The sequence below is a fragment of the Euprymna scolopes genome, chromosome 1 (assembly GCF_053919585.1).
Source record: "Euprymna scolopes isolate OS-2025 chromosome 1, ASM5391958v1, whole genome shotgun sequence".
Taxonomy (NCBI): Eukaryota; Metazoa; Mollusca; class Cephalopoda; order Sepiida; family Sepiolidae; genus Euprymna; species Euprymna scolopes.
This window is the reverse complement of record NC_136482.1, coordinates 125,382,069-125,400,821: the sequence shown is the minus strand read 5'-3', so window position 1 is coordinate 125,400,821 and position 18,753 is coordinate 125,382,069. Positions and strand designations below refer to the sequence as shown.

The 18,753-nt window shown below is 35.9% G+C and overlaps 1 protein-coding gene and 1 pseudogene across 1 annotated transcript in view; one reads left to right on the top strand and one right to left on the bottom strand.

Annotated features, from left to right (window-relative positions):
* Nucleotides 1–18,753, bottom strand: part of LOC145281385 (uncharacterized) — a 162,756-nt gene that overhangs the window by 116,814 nt on the left and 27,189 nt on the right. The gene's annotated exons all lie outside the window — the stretch shown is intronic.
* LOC145284591 (U2 spliceosomal RNA) lies at nt 779–912 on the top strand (annotated as a pseudogene).

The window sequence follows — 18,753 nt, the reverse complement described above, 5'->3', positions numbered from 1 at the left end:
GGTAAAAAATTTGTTGAATATATAGGTTGAGAATTGTTCTCTCTCTCTCACACACTCACATTCTCACTTTTATAGATATAATGTATAGATTATGCTAGATATATTTCTATATGTCTGAATACCCTATATACAAAGTTTAAAATCCGTAGATAAAAATACGTTGAGTATATAGGTTGAGAATTGTTCTCTCTCTCTCTTACGCACACACACACACACACACACACACACATTTTCACTTTTATAGATATAATAGATAGATTATGCTAGATATATTTCCATATGTCTGAATACCCTATATACAAACTTTCAAATCTGTAGATAAAAAATTTGTTGAGTATATAGGTTGAGAATTGTTCTCTCTCTCTCACACGAAACTGTGCGCTCGGCTTCTTCCCCCCCTTCCCACCCCAAATGCTTGGGAAACTGTGCACTGTTTTTGTTGGTTTTCAAGCTGCCTCTTCCCCCCACACACACACACAGTTTAACAGTAGTAGGAGGTCAAGAGAAAGAGGGTGAGAGAGAGAGAAAAGAGAAAGAGGGTGTTGGTTTTATATTTTTATTATCGTCTAATATTTTGAAAGCTGAATTTCTAATAAAATGTGCATCTATAGGAGATAATGCCTGGGAATGTGTTCCCCCCCCCACAGTTTAACAGTGGTGTGACGTCAAGAGAAAGAGGGTGAGAGATAGGGAAGAGTAAGTGGGTGAGAGAGAGAAAGAGAGAGAAAAAAAAGAAAGACGGTGTTGGTTTTGTGAAAAAAGTTGTTATTTACAATTGTTCGCATTCTTGGCCTTTTGGTCAAGATCAAAGTGTAGTATCTGTTCTTCAGATGCTGCACTTCTATTTCTTGTTCTCTTTCGGTGGAGGAGAAATCCTCCACGACTGAGACAATTTTTATTTTTGTACCTTTTCTCCACGTTAAAAAACGACCCTGGTGTCTAACTCTGTCCCGTGGGGAGGCATAGTAAATAGGTACAATTGTTCGCCATTAGTGGATGTTGACGTCACGTCACGTGACATGACTAAGCGTTTTTTTTTTTTAGTATGAATAACATTTTTTGTTTTAATTATAAAGTCTACACTTAATTTTATAGAAAATGATGTATATATAATAGAAAAAAAAAATTACTGGTTTTGTTGGATTCAAGTGGATCCCCCCCCCCTCCAGTTTAAGAGATAGCAGGTCACGTGGTAATATACAAAATGGCTAGCGTAAATATAAAGATCGGTTTTTTTATCGACGAATATTTTGAAAGCTGAATTTTTTTTTATTCCTGTACATTTTTTCCTGATATTTTTCGTTAAAACTCTTGTATAAATACTATTTTTAACCAGTTAAATACGTTGGAGACATTGTCATGGAGTGTAATAATCTCTAGAACAAAGCAGAAGAGAAATTACAAAAGTATCGGTAAAACAAAGTGTTTGTTTACATTTGTTCGCCATTACTGGATGTTGACGTCACGTCACGTGACATGACTAAGCGTTTTTGGATTATGTAATATTAACATTAAAATGACAGGTTTTTTGGGGGGCCCCCCTAGGAGAGAAATGATCAGTTCACCCCCTTTTAATGGTCCGTTTGGTGTGGAATTTCGATATTTGTCATGCGGGTGATCAAGGTTCAATATGATACATAATTTGTCAACTTTGGTTGTGTCTGTCAAAAGTTTGAGCTGACGTCACGTCACGTGACACGTATTGAATAACGTTAAAATGACAGGTTTTTTGGGGGGCCCCCCTAGGAGAAAAACGATCAGTTGACCCCTTTCTACTGGTCCGTTTGACGTGAAATTTCGATATTTGTCATCCGGGTGATCAAGGTGCAATATGATACCAAATTTGTCAACTCTGGTTCCGTCTTTCAAAAGTTTTAGCGTTACAAACAAACATACATACATACATACATACATACATACATACACACCGATTTTTGCCTTTTATATATATAGACTAGCAGGGCTACCCGGCGTTGCTCGGGACCGTATAAACAATGAAAAAACAAAAGCAGATATTGAACATATGTTTTATTCTTAGGGGAGAGGAATCTTTCATCTCTATGTATTATTTGTTTTATCTACCCCCGGACTGGTATTGTTCATGTTTTATCCCTAGCATAGGTAATTTACAGCATGTATATGAAATTGTTTTACCTTAGGGAGAAGAGAACAGGTAATATACAACATAATGTGTCTATATTACATCCCTGGCAACGCCTAGAAACCAGCTAGAACATGTATTTCAGTCAATGTTTATTACATCCTGGGCTATGCCGGGAAACCAGCTAATCTCTATTTAGTGACTTGACCACCAAAATACCTCCCTAAGTGTGTCCTTTCTTTTGAACTTATTAGATATAGGTATCTAGAAATGTGTGTGAAATTTTGTTGAATGCATTGTTCACTATGATTTTCTTATTGTTCTACACAATATCAACTGCAGCGAAATAAAACAGTAAACTTAGTGTAGTGTTAGAATAAAGAGCAAAGGCAAAAATTAGAATCATATTCTGTAATTGCAAATCTAAATTTGCTAGCGTGTACCAGTATTTGCCAGGTTGTGGAAATTTGGAATTTATAACGTATGTAGTGGCCTTTTCCTAGATACCTATTGCTAAAAATTATACTTTCATTTTGTTAGAAAAATCTCTCTTCGGATGCCCTGCATCATCCAAAATAAAAACAAATATTTTTATAATTGTTTCAGTACATTGCTACACATTGTGAAATTTGTTGACGTTTGTAAAAAAAAATCATGAATGTGCTTATATTCCAAAAAAGAAAATATCAGTGCACAGTATTGAAAGTGTTCGAGATTCAAAAGTCTGTAACATTTCTACTAACTTCATAAGATGTCATGTGAGAAACTGAATTGAATATCAAGACATTATCTGAAGCGTTTTTATTTTGGTATAACGTATGTGTTTACAGTGAACCGTAACTTTTAATAAACAGCTTGGTATGCAATGACATAGGCTAGGAATCTTAGACAAAATTTATATAAATTGGAAAAATGTGTGAACAAATGAAAAAAAAAAATGATCCGCTCCACTTGATGACATCAAGCACAGTAATATTTTAGTGAAGAAAATATGAAATTGATGTTCAGTGATTAGTTTGGATGAATGAGAAAATGTAATTGTTTGATGCATAAAAAATAACTCATTTGCTGTATTTGATATTAAGCAGCAAAATATAGTGATTTGAATATTAAGGAAAACATCAAATCAGATTATATAAAAAAAAAGATGAAATTAGAAAATATATATTTTCTGTTTATGAGTTTTGCCAATCAAAATTTTGTGGCAGAAATTGGGTGATTACCATGCAATTTTATTTTGATAAAATTCTTAAATTATTTCAATGTTTATTATAATTTCTTAGTAGTGACTTGTTATCATCAAAATCCGCCCCAAAGAGTGTCCTTTCTTTTATTAGGTATCAGAATAGGTATCCAGATTTCTACTTCTATACAAATGTGATATTTCGGATCTGTAGATAAACAATTTGTTGCATATATAAGCTGAGAATTGTTCTCTCTCATTCTCTCTCTCACACACCCACACATTCTCACTTTTATAGATATAATAGATAAATTATGCTAGATATATTTCCATATGTCTGAATAATCTATATACAAATTTTCAAATCTGTAGATAAAAAATTTGTTGAGTATATAGGTTGAGAATTGTTCTCTCTCTCTCTCTCTCCTCTCACACATGCTCACTTTTATAGATATAATAGATAGATTATGCTAGATATATTTCCATATGTCTGAATACACTATATAAAAATTTTCTAATCTGTAGATAAAAATTTGTTGAATATAAAGGGTGAGAATTGTTCTTACTCTCTCTCTCTCTCACACACAGACATATTCTCACTTTTATAGACATAATAGATAGATTATGCTAGATATATTTCCATATGTCTGAATACCTTATATACCAATTTTCAAATCTGTAGATAAAAAATTTGTTGAATATATAGGTTGAGAATTGTTCTCTCGCTCTGTCTCTCTCTCTCTTGCTACCTCACACACACACACACGCAAACATTCTCACTTTTATAGATATAATAGATAGATTATGCTAGATATATTTCCATATGTCTGAATACCCTATATACAAATTATCTAATCTGTAGATAAAAAATTTGTTGAGTATATAGGTTGAGAATTGCTCTCTCTCTCACAGACACACACATTTTCACTTTTGTAGATATAATAGATAGATTATGCTAGATATATTTACATATGTATGAATACCTTTTATAACAAATTTAAAATCTGTAGATAAAAAATTTGTTGAATATATAGGTTAAGAATTGTTCTCTCTCTCTCTCTCTCTCTACCTCACACACACCCACACACACAAACATTCTGACTTTTATAGATATAATAGATAGATTATGCTAGATATATTCCATATGTCTGGATACCCTATATACAAATTTTCTAATCTGTAGTTAAAAAATTTGTTGAATATTTTCAACCCTTATCCTCGAGTGGCGTCTGGGCCTTGATAAGTAGTAATGCGTATTTAGCAAAATATAAATATATATATATATAACAAATTTACTGAATTTCCATTACTAACGATTACTGTATTGTCCAATTGACTACTGCGCTTTTCAACCCTTATCCTCGAGTGGCCTCTGGGCCTTGAGAAGTAGTAATTACTAACGATTACTATATTGACCAATTGACTACTGCACTTTTTAACCCTTATCCTCGGGTGGCCTCTGGGCCTTATTGTCCAATTGACTACTGTGGACTTTTTAACTCTTATGCTCGAGTGGCCTCTGGGCCTTGATAAGTGGAAATGACTAAGTAACAAAAAATAGGTATATAACAAATTTACTGAATTTCCATTACTAACGATTACTATATTGTCCAATTGACTACTGTGCACTTTTCAATCCTTATCCTCGAGTGGCCTCTGGGCCTTGATAAATGGTAATGCGTATGTAACAAAATATACATATATATAACAAATTTACTGAATTTCCATTACTAACGATTACTATATTGTCCAATTGACTACTGCACTTTTAAACGCTTATCCTCGAGTGGCCTCTGGGCCTTGATAAGTGGTAATACCATCGAGTGGCCTCTGGGCCTTAATAAGTGGTTGTGCCTAAGTAACAAAAAATAGGTATATTACAAATATCCCGCATTTCCATTACAACCGACTACTACGGTGCACTTTTCAATCCTTATCCTCGAGTGGCCTGTGGGCTTTGATAAGTGGTAATGCGTATTTAACAAAATATTAATATATATATAACAAATTTACTGAATTTCCATTACTAACAATTACTATATTTTGTCCAATTGACTACTGCACTTTTCAACACTTATCCTCTAGTGGCCTCTGGGCCTTGATAAGTGGTAATGCCTATATAAACAAAATATAAATATATATATAACAAATTTCCCGACTTTCCATTACTAAGTATTACTATGTTGTCCAATTAACTACTGCCATTTTCAACCCTTATCCTCGGGTGGCCTCTGGGCCTTATTGTCCAATTGACTACTGTGCACATTTAACTCTTATCCTCGAGATGTATCTGGGCCTTGATAAGTGGAAATGCCTAAGTAACAAAAAAATAGATATATAACAAATTTCCCGAATTTGACTACTGTGCACTTTTCAACTCTTATCCTCGAGTGGCCTCTGGGCCTTGATAAGTGGTCATATATATTTTTTACAAAATAACAAAATAGGTTGGAGTCGCTGAATAACTCATCCTCCCGTTAAAGCGGTTCCATCCTCTTTCCCCAATTTGACTACTGTGCACTTTTCAACTCTCGTCCTCGAGTGGACTATGGGCCTTGATAAGTGGTAATACATATTTTATGAAAAATATATCTATATATATATATATATATACATATATATATATATATATATATATATATATAACAAAATAGGTTGGAGTTGCTGAATAACTCATCCTCCTGTTAAAGCGGTTCCATCCTCTTTCCCAAATTTGACTACTGTGGACTTTTTAACTCTCATCCTCGAGTGGCCTATGGGCCTTGATAAGTGGTAATACATATTTTTTTATAAATATATATATATATATATACCAAAACAGGTGTGAGTCGCTGAATAATTCATCCTCCTATTAAAGCGATTAAATCCTCTTTCCCAAATTTGACTACTGTGCACTTTTAAACTCTCATCCTCGTGTGGCCTCTGGGCCTTGATAAGTGGTAATATATATATATATATATATAACAAAATAGGTTGGAGTGGCTGAATAACTCATCCTCCCGTTAAAGAGGTTCCATCCTCTTTCCCGAATTTGACTACTGTCCACTTTTCAACTCTCATCCTCGAGTAGCCTATGGGCCTTGATAAGTGGTAATATATATTTTTTAGTAAATATAGATATAAATATATATATAACAAAATAGGTTGGAGTCGCTGAATAACTCATCCTCCCGTTAAAACTGTTCCATCCTCTTTCCCGAATTTGATTACTGTGCACTTTTCAACTCTTATCCTCGAGTAGCCTATGGGCCTTGATAAGTGGTAATATATTTTTGTTATAAATATAGATATATATATATATATATAAAAAATAGGTTGGAGTCGCTGAATAACTCATCCTCCCGTTAAAGTGGTTCCATCCTCTTTCCCGAATTTTACTACTATGCACTTTTCAACTCTCATCCTCGAGTGGCCTATTGTCCTTGATAAGTTGTAATATATATTTTTTAATAAAAGTATATATATATATATATATAACAAAATAGGTTGGAGTCGCTGAATAACTCATCCTCTCGTTAAAGCGGTTCCATCCTCTTTACCGTATTTTTTATACAGTGCACTATTCAACTCTCATCCTCGAGTGGCCTATTGTCCTTGATAAGTGGTAATATATATTTTTTAATAAATATAGATATAAATATATATATAAAAAAATAGGTTGGAGTCGCTGAATAACTCATCCTCCCGTGAAAGCGGTTCCATCCTCTTTCCCGAATTTGACTACTGTGCACTTTTCAACTCTAATCCTCGAGTGTCCTATGGGCCTTGATAAATAGTAATATATATTTTTTACAAAATATATACATACATATATATAACAAAATAGGTTGGAGTCACTGAATAATTCATCCTCATCTAAAAGCGGTTCCATCATCTTTGCCGAATTTGACTACTGTGCACTTTTAAACTCTCATCCTCGTGTGGCCTATGGGCCTTGATAAGTGGTAATATATATTTAAAAATAAATATAGATATAAATATATATATACCAAAATAGGTTGGAGTCGCTGAATATCTCATCCTCCCGTTAAAGCGGTTCCATCCTCTTTCCCAGATTTGACTACTGTGCACTTTTCAACTCTAATCCTCGAGTGTCCTATGGGCCTTGATAAGTAGTAATATATATTTTTTACAAAACATATACATACATATATGTAACAAAATAGGTTGGAGTCACTGAATAATTCATCCTCCTCTTAAAGCGGTTCCATCATCTTTCCCAGTTTGACTGCTGTGCACTTTTCAACTCTAATCCTCGAGTGTCCTATGGGCCTTGATAAGTAGTAATATATATTTTTTACAAAATATATACATACATATATGTAACAAAATAGGTTGGAGTCACTGAATAATTCATCCTCCTCTTAAAGCGGTTCCATCATCTTTGCCGAATTTGACTACTGTGCACTTTTAAACTCTCATCCTCGAGTGGCCTATAGGCCTTGATAAGTGGTAATATATAGTTTTTACAATATATATATATATATATATATATATTACAAAATAGGTTGGTGTCGCTGAATAACTCATGCTCCCGTTAAAGTTGTTCCATCCTCTTTCCCAAATTTGACTACTGTGACCTTTTGAACTGTCATCCTCGAGTTGCCTATTGGCCTTGATAAGTGCTAATATAGAGAGAAGAGAAACGGGGTGAGAGAGAGAGAAGATAAAGAGGGCGAGAGAGAGACAGAAGAGAATGAGGGGAGAGAGAGAGAGAAGAGAAAGACGGTGTGAGAGAGAGAAGAGAAAGGGGGTGAGAGAGAGAGAGAAGAGAAAGAGGTAGACAGGGAGAGAGAAGAGGGTAAGAGTGAGTTGAGAATGAGGGTGAAAGAGAGAGAGAGAAGAGAAAGAGGGTGAGAGAGAGAAAAGAAAGACGGCGAGAGAGAGAGAAAAGAGAAGAGAAGAGAAAGAGGGTAAGAGAGAGAGAAGAGGGTGAGAGAGAGAAGAGAAAGAGGTAGAGAGAGAAGAGGGTGAGAGAGAGCAGAGAAGAGGGTGAGAGAGAGCAGAGAAAGAGGGTGAGAGAGAAAGAGGGTGAGAGAAGTGAAAGAGGTAGAGAGAGAAGAGGGTAAGAGAGAAAGAGGGTGAGAGAGAGAAGAGGGTGAGAGAGAGAGAGGTAGTGAGAGAGAGAGATAAGAGAAAGAGGTAGAGAGAGAGAGAAGAGGGTAAGACAGAGAGAGAGAGAGGGGTAGTGAGAGAGAGAGATAAGAGAAAGAGGTAGAGAGAGAGAGAGAAGAGGGTGAGGGAGAAAGAAGAGGGTGAGAGAGAGCAGAGGGAGAGAGAGAGAGAAGAGAAATAGGTAGAGAGAGAGAGATGAAGGTGAGAGAGAGCAGGGAAAGAGGGTGATAGAGAAGAGAAAGAGGTAGAGAGAGAGAGAGAGAGAGAGAAGGGTGAGAGAGAGCAGAAAAAGAGGGTGAGAGAGAGAGAAAGAGGGTCAGAGAGAGAGAGAAGAGAAAAAGGTGTACACAGAGAGTGAGAGAGAGAAGAGGGTAAGAGAGAGAGAGAGAGAAGAGGTTGAGAGAGAGAGAGAGATAAGAGAAAGAGGTAGAGAGAGAGAAGCGGGTGAGAGAGAGAGAAGAGGGTGCGAGAGAGAAGAGAAAGAGGTAGAGAGAGAGAAGCGGGTAAGAGAGAGAGAAGAGGGTGCGAGAGAGAAGAGAAAAAGGTAGAGAGAGAGAAGAGGGTGAGAGAGAGAGAAAGAGGATGAGAGAGAGAAGAGAAAGAGAGAGAGAGAAGAGGGTGATAGAGAAAGAGAGTGAGAGAGAGAAGAGAAAGAGAGAGAGAGAGAAAGAGGGTGAGAGAAGAGGGTAAATGTGCATCTTTTTTTATAGTAGGTAATGCTTGGGAGACTGTGCACATTGCCTCCTCCCCCCTCCCCCCTACAAAAGCGGTTCCATTCATAAGAAAACAAACTCGTATAAAAGTAATTTTCGTGTATTTAAGCGGCCTCATACTGATAGCCACCCCCCCCTTCCAGAGAGAGAGAAATATGGTGATAGAGAGAGTTAGGAAAGGTGTAGAGATAGAAGAGAGTGAGAGAGAGAGAGAAAGACGGCGAGAGAGAGAGAGAAAGACGGCGAGAGAGAGAGAGAAAGACGGCGAGAGAGAGAGAGAGAGAGAGAGAAGGGAAAGAGGGTGAGAGAGAGAGTAGATAAAGAGGGTGAGAGAGAGAAAGAGAAGAGAAAAAGGTCTAGAGAGAGAGAGAGAAGAGAGTGAGAGAGAGAGAGAGAAATATGGTGAGTCGAGTTGATCCTCTCTCTCTCTCACTCTCTTCTCTCTCTCTCTCTCTAGACCTTTTTCTCTTCTCTTTCTCTCTCTCACCCTCTTTATCTACTCTCTCTCTCACCCTCTTTCCCTTCTCTCTCTCTCTCTCTCTCGCCGTCTTTAGAGAGAAGAGAAACAGGGCGAGAGAGAGAGAGAAGATAAGAGAAGGGAAAGAGGGTGAGAGAGAGAGTAGATAAAGAGGGTGAGAGTGAGAAAGAGAAGAGAAAGAGGTCTAGAGAGAGAGAGAAGAGAGTGAGAGAGAGAGAGAAATATGGTGATAGAGAGTTAGGAAAGGTGTAGAGATAGAAGAGAGTGAGAGAGAGAGAGAAAGACGGCGAGAGAGAGAGAGAAAGACGGCGAGAGAGAGAGAGAGAGAGAGAGAGAGAAAGACGGCGAAAGAGAGAGAGAGAGAGAAAGACGGCGAGAGAGAGAGAGAGAGAAAGTGGAAAATGTGCAAACGACCTAATTTTCGTTTACATAAGCGGCCTGATACTGATACCCCCCCCTCCCCCTTCAAGTTAACAGAGTTAGAATGTATAAACAAAATGGCTAATCTTTGTTTACATGTAAATTACAAAGAGCAAAGTCATCTTCGCCGGCAAAAAACTTCGAGCAAAAATAAAAACATTTTCCCTACGTCAATTTGCGTGTAATTTTGGTTTTTTTTTTATTTTTGGAGTGCGATAATTACGTTGGTAATAACGGTTCGAGTCGAAAACTAATATTTAACTGTGTTATAGTATCAATTTCTCCTCCGAAGGCAGTTTTAACGTACCTCAGCTGCAGCCGACATTTTACTGAGCTGACGTCACGTCACGTGACACTTAATGAATAACGTTATAATGACAGGATTTTTGGGGCCCCCCCTGGGAGAAAAATGATAAGTTCACCCCCTTGTAATTGTCCGTTTGACGTGAAATTTTGATATTTGTCATGCGGGTGATCAAGGTGCAATATGATACATAATTTGTCAACTTTGGTTGTGTCTGTCAAAAGTTTGAGCTGACGTCACGTCACGTGACACGTATTGAATAACGTTAAAATGACAGGTTTTTTTGGGGGCCCCCCTAGGAGAAAAACGATCAGTTGACCCCTTTCTACTGGTCCGTTTGACGTGAAATTTCGATATTTGTCATCCGGGTGATCAAGGTGCAATATGATACCAAATTTGTCAACTCTGGTTCCGTCTTTCAAAAGTTTTAGCGTTACAAACAAACATACATACATACATACATACACACCGATTTTTGCCTTTTATATATATAGACTAGCAGGGCTACCCGGCGTTGCTCGGGACCGTATAAACAATGAAAAAACAAAAGCAGATATTGAACATATGTTTTATTCTTAGGGGAGACGAATCTTTCATCTCTATGTATTATTTGTTTTATCTACCCCCGGACTGGTATTGTTCATGTTTTATCCCTAGCATAGGTAATTTACAGCATGTATATGAAATTGTTTTACCTTAGGGAGAAGAGAACAGGTAATATACAACATAATGTGTCTATATTACATCCCTGGCAACGCCTAGAAACCAGCTAGAACATGTATTTCAGTCAATCTTTATTACATCCTGGGCTATGCCGGGAAACCAGCTAATCTCTATTTAGTGACTTGACCACCAAAATACCTCCCTAAGTGTGTCCTTTCTTTTGAACTTATTAGATATAGGTATCTAGAAATGTGTGTGAAATTTTGTTGAATGCATTGTTCACTATGATTTTCTTATTGTTCTACACAATATCAACTGTAGCGAAATAAAACAGTAAACTTAGTGTAGTGTTAGAATAAAGAGCAAAGGAAAAAATTAGAATCATATTCTGTAATTGCAAATCTAAATTTGCTAGCGTGTACCAGTATTTGCCAGGTTGTGGAAATTTGGAATTTATAACGTATGTAGTGGCCTTTTCCTAGATACCTATTGCTAAAAATTATACTTTCATTTTGTTAGAAAAATCTCTCTTCGGATGCCCTGCATCATCCAAAATAAAAACAAATATTTTTATAATTGTTTCAGTACATTGCTACACATTGTGAAATTTGTTGACGTTTGTAAAAAAAAATCATGAATGTGCTTATATTCCAAAAAAGAAAATATCAGTGCACAGTATTGAAAGTGTTTGAGATTCAAAAGTCTGTAACATTTCTACTAACTTCATAAGATGTCATGTGAGAAACTTAATTGAATATCAAGACATTATCTGAAGCGTTTTTATTTTGGTGTAACGTATGTGTTTACAGTGAACCGTAACTTTTAATAAACAGCTTGGTATGCAATGACATAGGCTAAGAATCTTAGACAAAATATATATAAATTGGAAAAATGTGTGAACAAATGAAAAAAAAATGATCCGCTCCACTTGATGACATCAAGCACAGTAATATTTTAGTGAAGAAAATATGAAATTGATGTTCAGTGATTAGTTTGGATGAATGAGAAAATGTAATTGTTTGATGCATAAAAAATAACTCATTTGCTGTATTTGATATTAAGCAGCAAAATATAGTGATTTGAATATTAAGGAAAACATCAAATCAGATTATATAAAAAAAAAGATGAAATTAGAAAATATATATTTTCTGTTTATGAGTTTTGCCAATCAAAATTTTGTGGCAGAAATTGGGTGATTACCATGCAATTTTATTTTGATAAAATTCTTAAATTATTTCAATGTTTATTATAATTTCTTATTAGTGACTTGTTATCATCAAAATCCGCCCCAAAGAGTGTCCTTTCTTTTATTAGGTATCAGAATAGGTATCCAGATTTCTACTTCTATACAAATGTGATATTTCGGATCTGTAGATAAACAATTTGTTGCATATATAAGCTGAGAATTGTTCTCTCTCATTCTCTCTCTCACACACCCACACATTCTCACTTTTATAGATATAATAGATAAATTATGCTAGATATATTTCCATGTGTCTGAATAATCTATATACAAATTTTCAAATCTGTAGATAAAAAATTTGTTGAGTATATAGGTTGAGAATTGTTCTCTCTCTCTCTCTCTCCTCTCACGCATGCTCACTTTTATAGATATAATAGATAGATTATGCTAGATATATTTCCATATGTCTGAATACACTATATAAAAATTTTCTAATCTGTAGATAAAAATTTGTTGAATATAAAGGGTGAGAATTGTTCTTACTCTCTCTCTCTCACACACAGACATATTCTCACTTTTATAGACATAATAGATAGATTATGCTAGATATATTTCCATATGTCTGAATACCCTATATACCAATTTTCAAATCTGTAGATAAAAAATTTGTTGAATATATAGGTTGAGAATTGTTCTCTCGCTCTGTCTCTCTCTCTCTTGCTACCTCACACACACACGCAAACATTCTCACTTTTATAGATATAATAGATAGATTATGCTAGATATATTTCCATATGTCTGAATACCCTATATACAAATTATCTAATCTGTAGATAAAAAATTTGTTGATTATATAGGTTGAGAATTGCTCTCTCTCTCACAGACACACACATTTTCACTTTTGTAGATATAATAGATAGATTATGCTAGATATATTTCCGTATGTATGAATACCCTTTATAACAAATTTAAAATCTGTAGATAAAAAATTTGTTGAATATATAGGTTAAGAATTGTTCTCTCTCTCTCTCTCTACCTCACACACACCCCCACACACAAACATTCTGACTTTTATAGATATAATAGATAGATTATGCTAGATATATTCCATATGTCTGAATACCCTATATACAAATTTTCTAATCTGTAGATAAAAAATTTGTTGAATATTTTCAACCCTTATCCTCGAGTGGCGTCTGGGCCTTGATAAGTAGTAATGCGTATTTAGCAAAATATAAATATATATATATATAACAAATTTACTGAATTTCCATTACTAACGATTACTGTATTGTCCAATTGACTACTGCGCTTTTCAACCCTTATCCTCGAGTGGCCTCTGGGCCTTGAGAAGTAGTAATTACTAACGATTACTATATTGACCAATGGACTACTGCACTTTTTAACCCTTATCCTCGGGTGGCCTCTGGGCCTTATTGTCCAATTGACTACTGTGGACTTTTTAACTCTTATGCTCGAGTGGCCTCTGGGCCTTGATAAGTGGAAATGACCAAGTAACAAAAAATAGGTATATAACAAATTTACTGAATTTCCATTACTAACGATTACTATATTGTCCAATTGACTACTGTGCACTTTTCAATCCTTATCCTCGAGTGGCCTCTGGGCCTTGATAAATGGTAATGCGTATGTAACAAAATATACATATATATAACAAATTTACTGAATTTCCATTACTAACGATTACTATATTGTCCAATTGACTACTGCACTTTTAAACGCTTATCCTCGAGTGGCCTCTGGGCCTTGATAAGTGGTAATACCATCGAGTGGCCTCTGGGCCTTAATAAGTGGTTGTGCCTAAGTAACAAAAAATAGGTATATTACAAATATCCCGCATTTCCATTACAACCGACTACTACGGTGCACTTTTCAATCCTTATCCTCGAGTGGCCTGTGGGCTTTGATAAGTGGTAATGCGTATTTAACAAAATATTAATATATATATAACAAATTTACTGAATTTCCATTACTAACAATTACTATATTTTGTCCAATTGACTACTGCACTTTTCAACACTTATCCTCTAGTGGCCTCTGGGCCTTGATAAGTGGTAATGCCTATCTAAACAAAATATAAATATATATATAACAAATTTCCCGACTTTCCATTACTAACGATTACTATGTTGTCCAATTAACTACTGCCATTTTCAACCCTTATCCTCGGGTGGCCTCTGGGCCTTATTGTCCAATTGACTACTGTGCACATTTAACTCTTATCCTCGAGATGTATCTGGGCCTTGATAAGTGGAAATGCCTAAGTAACAAAAAAATAGATATATAACAAATTTCCCAAATTTGACTACTGTGCACTTTTCAACTCTTATCCTCGAGTGGCCTCTGGGCCTTGATAAGTGGTCATATATATTTTTTACAAAATAAAAAAAAAGGTTGGAGTCGCTGAATAACTCATCCTCCCGTTAAAGCGGTTCCATCCTCTTTCCCCAATTTGACTACTGTGCACTTTTCAACTCTCGTCCTCGAGTGGACTATGGGCCTTGATAAGTGGTAATACATATTTTATGAAAAATATATATATATATATATATATATATATATATAACAAAATAGGTTGGAGTTGCTGAATAACTCATCCTCCTGTTAAAGCGGTTCCATCCTCTTTCCCAAATTTGACTACTGTGGACTTTTTAACTCTCATCCTCGAGTGGCCTATGGGCCTTGATAAGTGGTAATACATATTTTTTTATAAATATATATATATATATACCAAAACAGGTGTGAGTCGCTGAATAATTCATCCTTCTATTAAAGCGATTAAATCCTCTTTCCCAAATTTGACTACTGTGCACTTTTAAACTCTCATCCTCGTGTGGCCTATGGGCCTTGATAAGTGGTAATATATAGTTTGTACAAAATATATATATATATATATATATATATATAACAAAATAGGTTGGAGTCGCTGAATCACTCATCCTCCCGTTAAAGCGGTTCCATCCTCTTTCCCGAATTTGACTAATGTGCACTTTTCAACTCTTATCCTCGAGTAGCCTATGGGCCTTGATAAGTGGTAATATATTTTTGTTATAAATATATATATATATATATATATATATATATATATATATAAAAAATAGGTTGGAGTCGCTGAATAACTCATCCTCCCGTTAAAGCGGTTCCATCCTCTTTCCCGAATTTTACTACTATGCACTTTTCAACTCTCATCCTCGAGTGGCCTATTGTCCTTGATAAGTGGTAATATATATTTTTTAATAAAAGTATATATATATATATATATATAAAAAAATAGGTTGGAGTTGCTGAATAACTCATCCTCCCGTTAAAGCGGTTCCATCCTCTTTACCGTATTTTTTATACAGTGCACTATTCAACTCTCATCCTCGAGTGGCCTATTGTCCTTGATAAGTGGTAATATATATTTTTTAATAAATATAGATATAAATATATATATAAAAAAACAGGTTGGAGTCGCTGAATAACTCATCCTCCCGTGAAAACGGTTCCATCCTCTTTCCCGAATTTGACTACTGTGCACTTTTCAACTCTAATCCTCGAGTGTCCTATGGGCCTTGATAAGTAGTAATATATATTTTTTACAAAAATATATACATACATATATATAACAAAATAGGTTGGAGTCACTGAATAATTCATCCTCCTCTTAAAGCGGTTCCATCATCTTTGCCGAATTTGACTACTGTGCACTTTTAAACTCTCATCCTCGTGTGGCCTATGGGCCTTGATAAGTGGTAATATATATTTAAAAATAAATATAGATATAAATATATATATACCAAAATAGGTTGGAGTCGCTGAATAACTCATCCTCCCGTTAAAGCGGTTCCATCCTCTTTCCCAGATTTGACTGCTGTGCACTTTTCAACTCTAATCCTCGAGTGTCCTATGGGCCTTGATAAGTAGTAATATATATTTTTTACAAAAATATATACATACATATATGTAACAAAATAGGTTGGAGTCACTGAATAATTCATCCTCCTCTTAAAGCGGTTCCGTCATCTTTGCCGAATTTGACTACTGTGCACTTTTAAACTTTCATCCTCGAGTGGCCTATAGGCCTTGATAAGTGGTAATAGTTTGTACAATAGTTTGTACAATATATATATCTATATATATATATTACAAAATAGGTAAGAGAGAGAGAAGAGGGTGAGAGAGAGAGAAGAGAAAGAGGTAGAGAGAGAAGAGGGTGAGAGAGAGCAGAGAAGAGGGTGAGAGAGAGCAGAGAAAGAGGGTGAGAGAGAAAGAGGGTGAGAGAAGTGAAAGAGGTAGAGAGAGAAGAGGGTAAGAGAGAAAGAGGGTGAGAGAGAGAAGAGGGTGAGAGAGAGAGAGGTAGTGAGAGAGAGAGATAAGAGAAAGAGGTAGAGAGAGAGAGAAGAGGGTAAGACAGAGAGAGAGAGGGGTAGTGAGAGAGAGAGATAAGAGAAAGAGGTAGAGAGAGAGAGAGAAGAGGGTGAGGGAGAAAGAAGAGGGTGAGAGAGAGCAGAGGGAGAGAGAGAGAAGAGAAATAGGTAGAGAGAGAGAGATGAAGGTGAGAGAGAGCAGGGAAAGAGGGTGATAGAGAAGAGAAAGAGGTAGAGAGAGAGAGAGAGAAGGGTGAGAGAGAGCAGAAAAAGAGGGTGAGAGAGAGAGAAAGAGGGTCAGAGAGAGAGAGAAGAGAAAAAGGTGTACACAGAGAGTGAGAGAGAGAAGAGGGTAAGAGAGAGAGAGAGAAGAGGTTGAGAGAGAGAGAGAGATAAGAGAAAGAGGTAGAGAGAGAGAAGCGGGTGAGAGAGAGAAGAGGGTGCGAGAGAGAAGAGAAAGAGGTAGAGAGAGAGAAGCGGGTGAGAGAGAGAGAAGAGGGTGCGAGAGAGAAGAGAAAAAGGTAGAGAGAGAGAAGAGGGTGAGAGAGAGAGAAAGAGGATGAGAGAGAGAAGAGAAAGAGAGAGAGAGAAGAGGGTGATAGAGAAAGAGAGTGAGAGAGAGAAGAGAAAGAGAGAGAGAGAGAGAGAAAGAGGGTGAGAGAAGAGGGTAAATGTGCATCTTTTTTTATAGTAGGTAATGCTTGGGAGACTGTGCACATTGCCTCCTCCCCCCTCCCCCCTATAAACGCGGTTCCATTCATAAGAAAACAAACTCGTATAAAAGTAATTTTCGTGTATTTAAGCGGCCTTATACTGATAGCCACCCCTCCCCCTTCCAGTTTAACAGAGTTAGGAGGTAAAAACAAAATGGCTAAAGCCTTGTTTACATGGTAAACTATAGCAAAGAGCATAGTCATCTTTCTTCGCCGGTAAAAAACTTCAAGCAAAAATAAAAACATTTTCCCTACGTCAATTTTTATGTAATTTTGGGATTCTTCTTTTTGAAGTGCGATAAATCCGTTGGTAATAACGGTTCGACTCTTAAACTAATATTTAACTGTGTTATAGTATCAATGATACTCCTCGCAGGCAGCTTTAATGTACGTCAGAGGCTCAGCGTAGCCGACATTTTACTGAGCTGACGTCACGTCACGTGACAGCTAATGAATAATGTTAAAATGACAGGTTTTTTGGGGGGCCCCCCTGGGAGAAAAATGATCAGTTAACCCCCTTCTAGTTGTCCGTTTGACGTGAAATTTCGATATTTGTCATCCGGGTGATCAAGGTGCAATATGCTACCTAATTTGTCAACTTTGGTTGTGTCTGTCAAAAGTTTTAGCGTTACAAACAAACATACATACATACATACATACACACCGATTTTTGCCTTTTATATATATAGACTAGCAGGGCTACCCGGCGTTGCTCGGGACCGTATAAACAATGAAAAAACAAAAGCAGATATTGAATATATGTTTTATTCTTAGGGGAGAGGAATCTTTCATCTCTATGTATTATTTGTTTTATCTACCCTAGGACTGGTATTGTTCATGTTTTATCCCTAGTGTAGGTAATTTACAGCATGTACATGAAATTGTTTTACCTTAGGGAGAAGAGAACAGGTAATATACAACATAATGTGTCTATATTACATCCCTGGCAACGCCTAGAAACCAGCTAGAACATGTATTTCAGTCAATCTTTATTACATCTTGGGCTATGCCGGGAAACCAGCTAATCTCTATTTAGTGACTTGACCACCAAAATACCTCCCTAAGTGTGTCCTTTCTTTTGAACTTATTAGATATAGGTATCTAGAAATTTGTGTGAAATTTTGTTGAATGCATTGTTCACTATGATTTTCTTATTGTTCTACACAATATCAACTGTAGCGAAATAACAGTAAACTTAGTGTAATGTTAGAATAAAGAGCAAAGGAAAAAATTAGAATCATATTCTGTAATTGCAAATCTAAATTTGCTAGCGTGTACCAGTATTTGCCAGGTTGTGGAAATTTGGAATTTATAACATATGTAGTGGCCTTTTCCTAGATACCTATTTTTATAATTGTTTCAGTACATTGCTACAAAATGTGACATTTGTTGGCGTTTGTAAAAAAAAGCATGAATTTGCTTATATTCCAAAAAAGAAAATATCAGTGCACAGTATTGAAAGTGTTTGAGATTCAAAAGTCTGTAACATTTCTACTAACTTCATAAGATA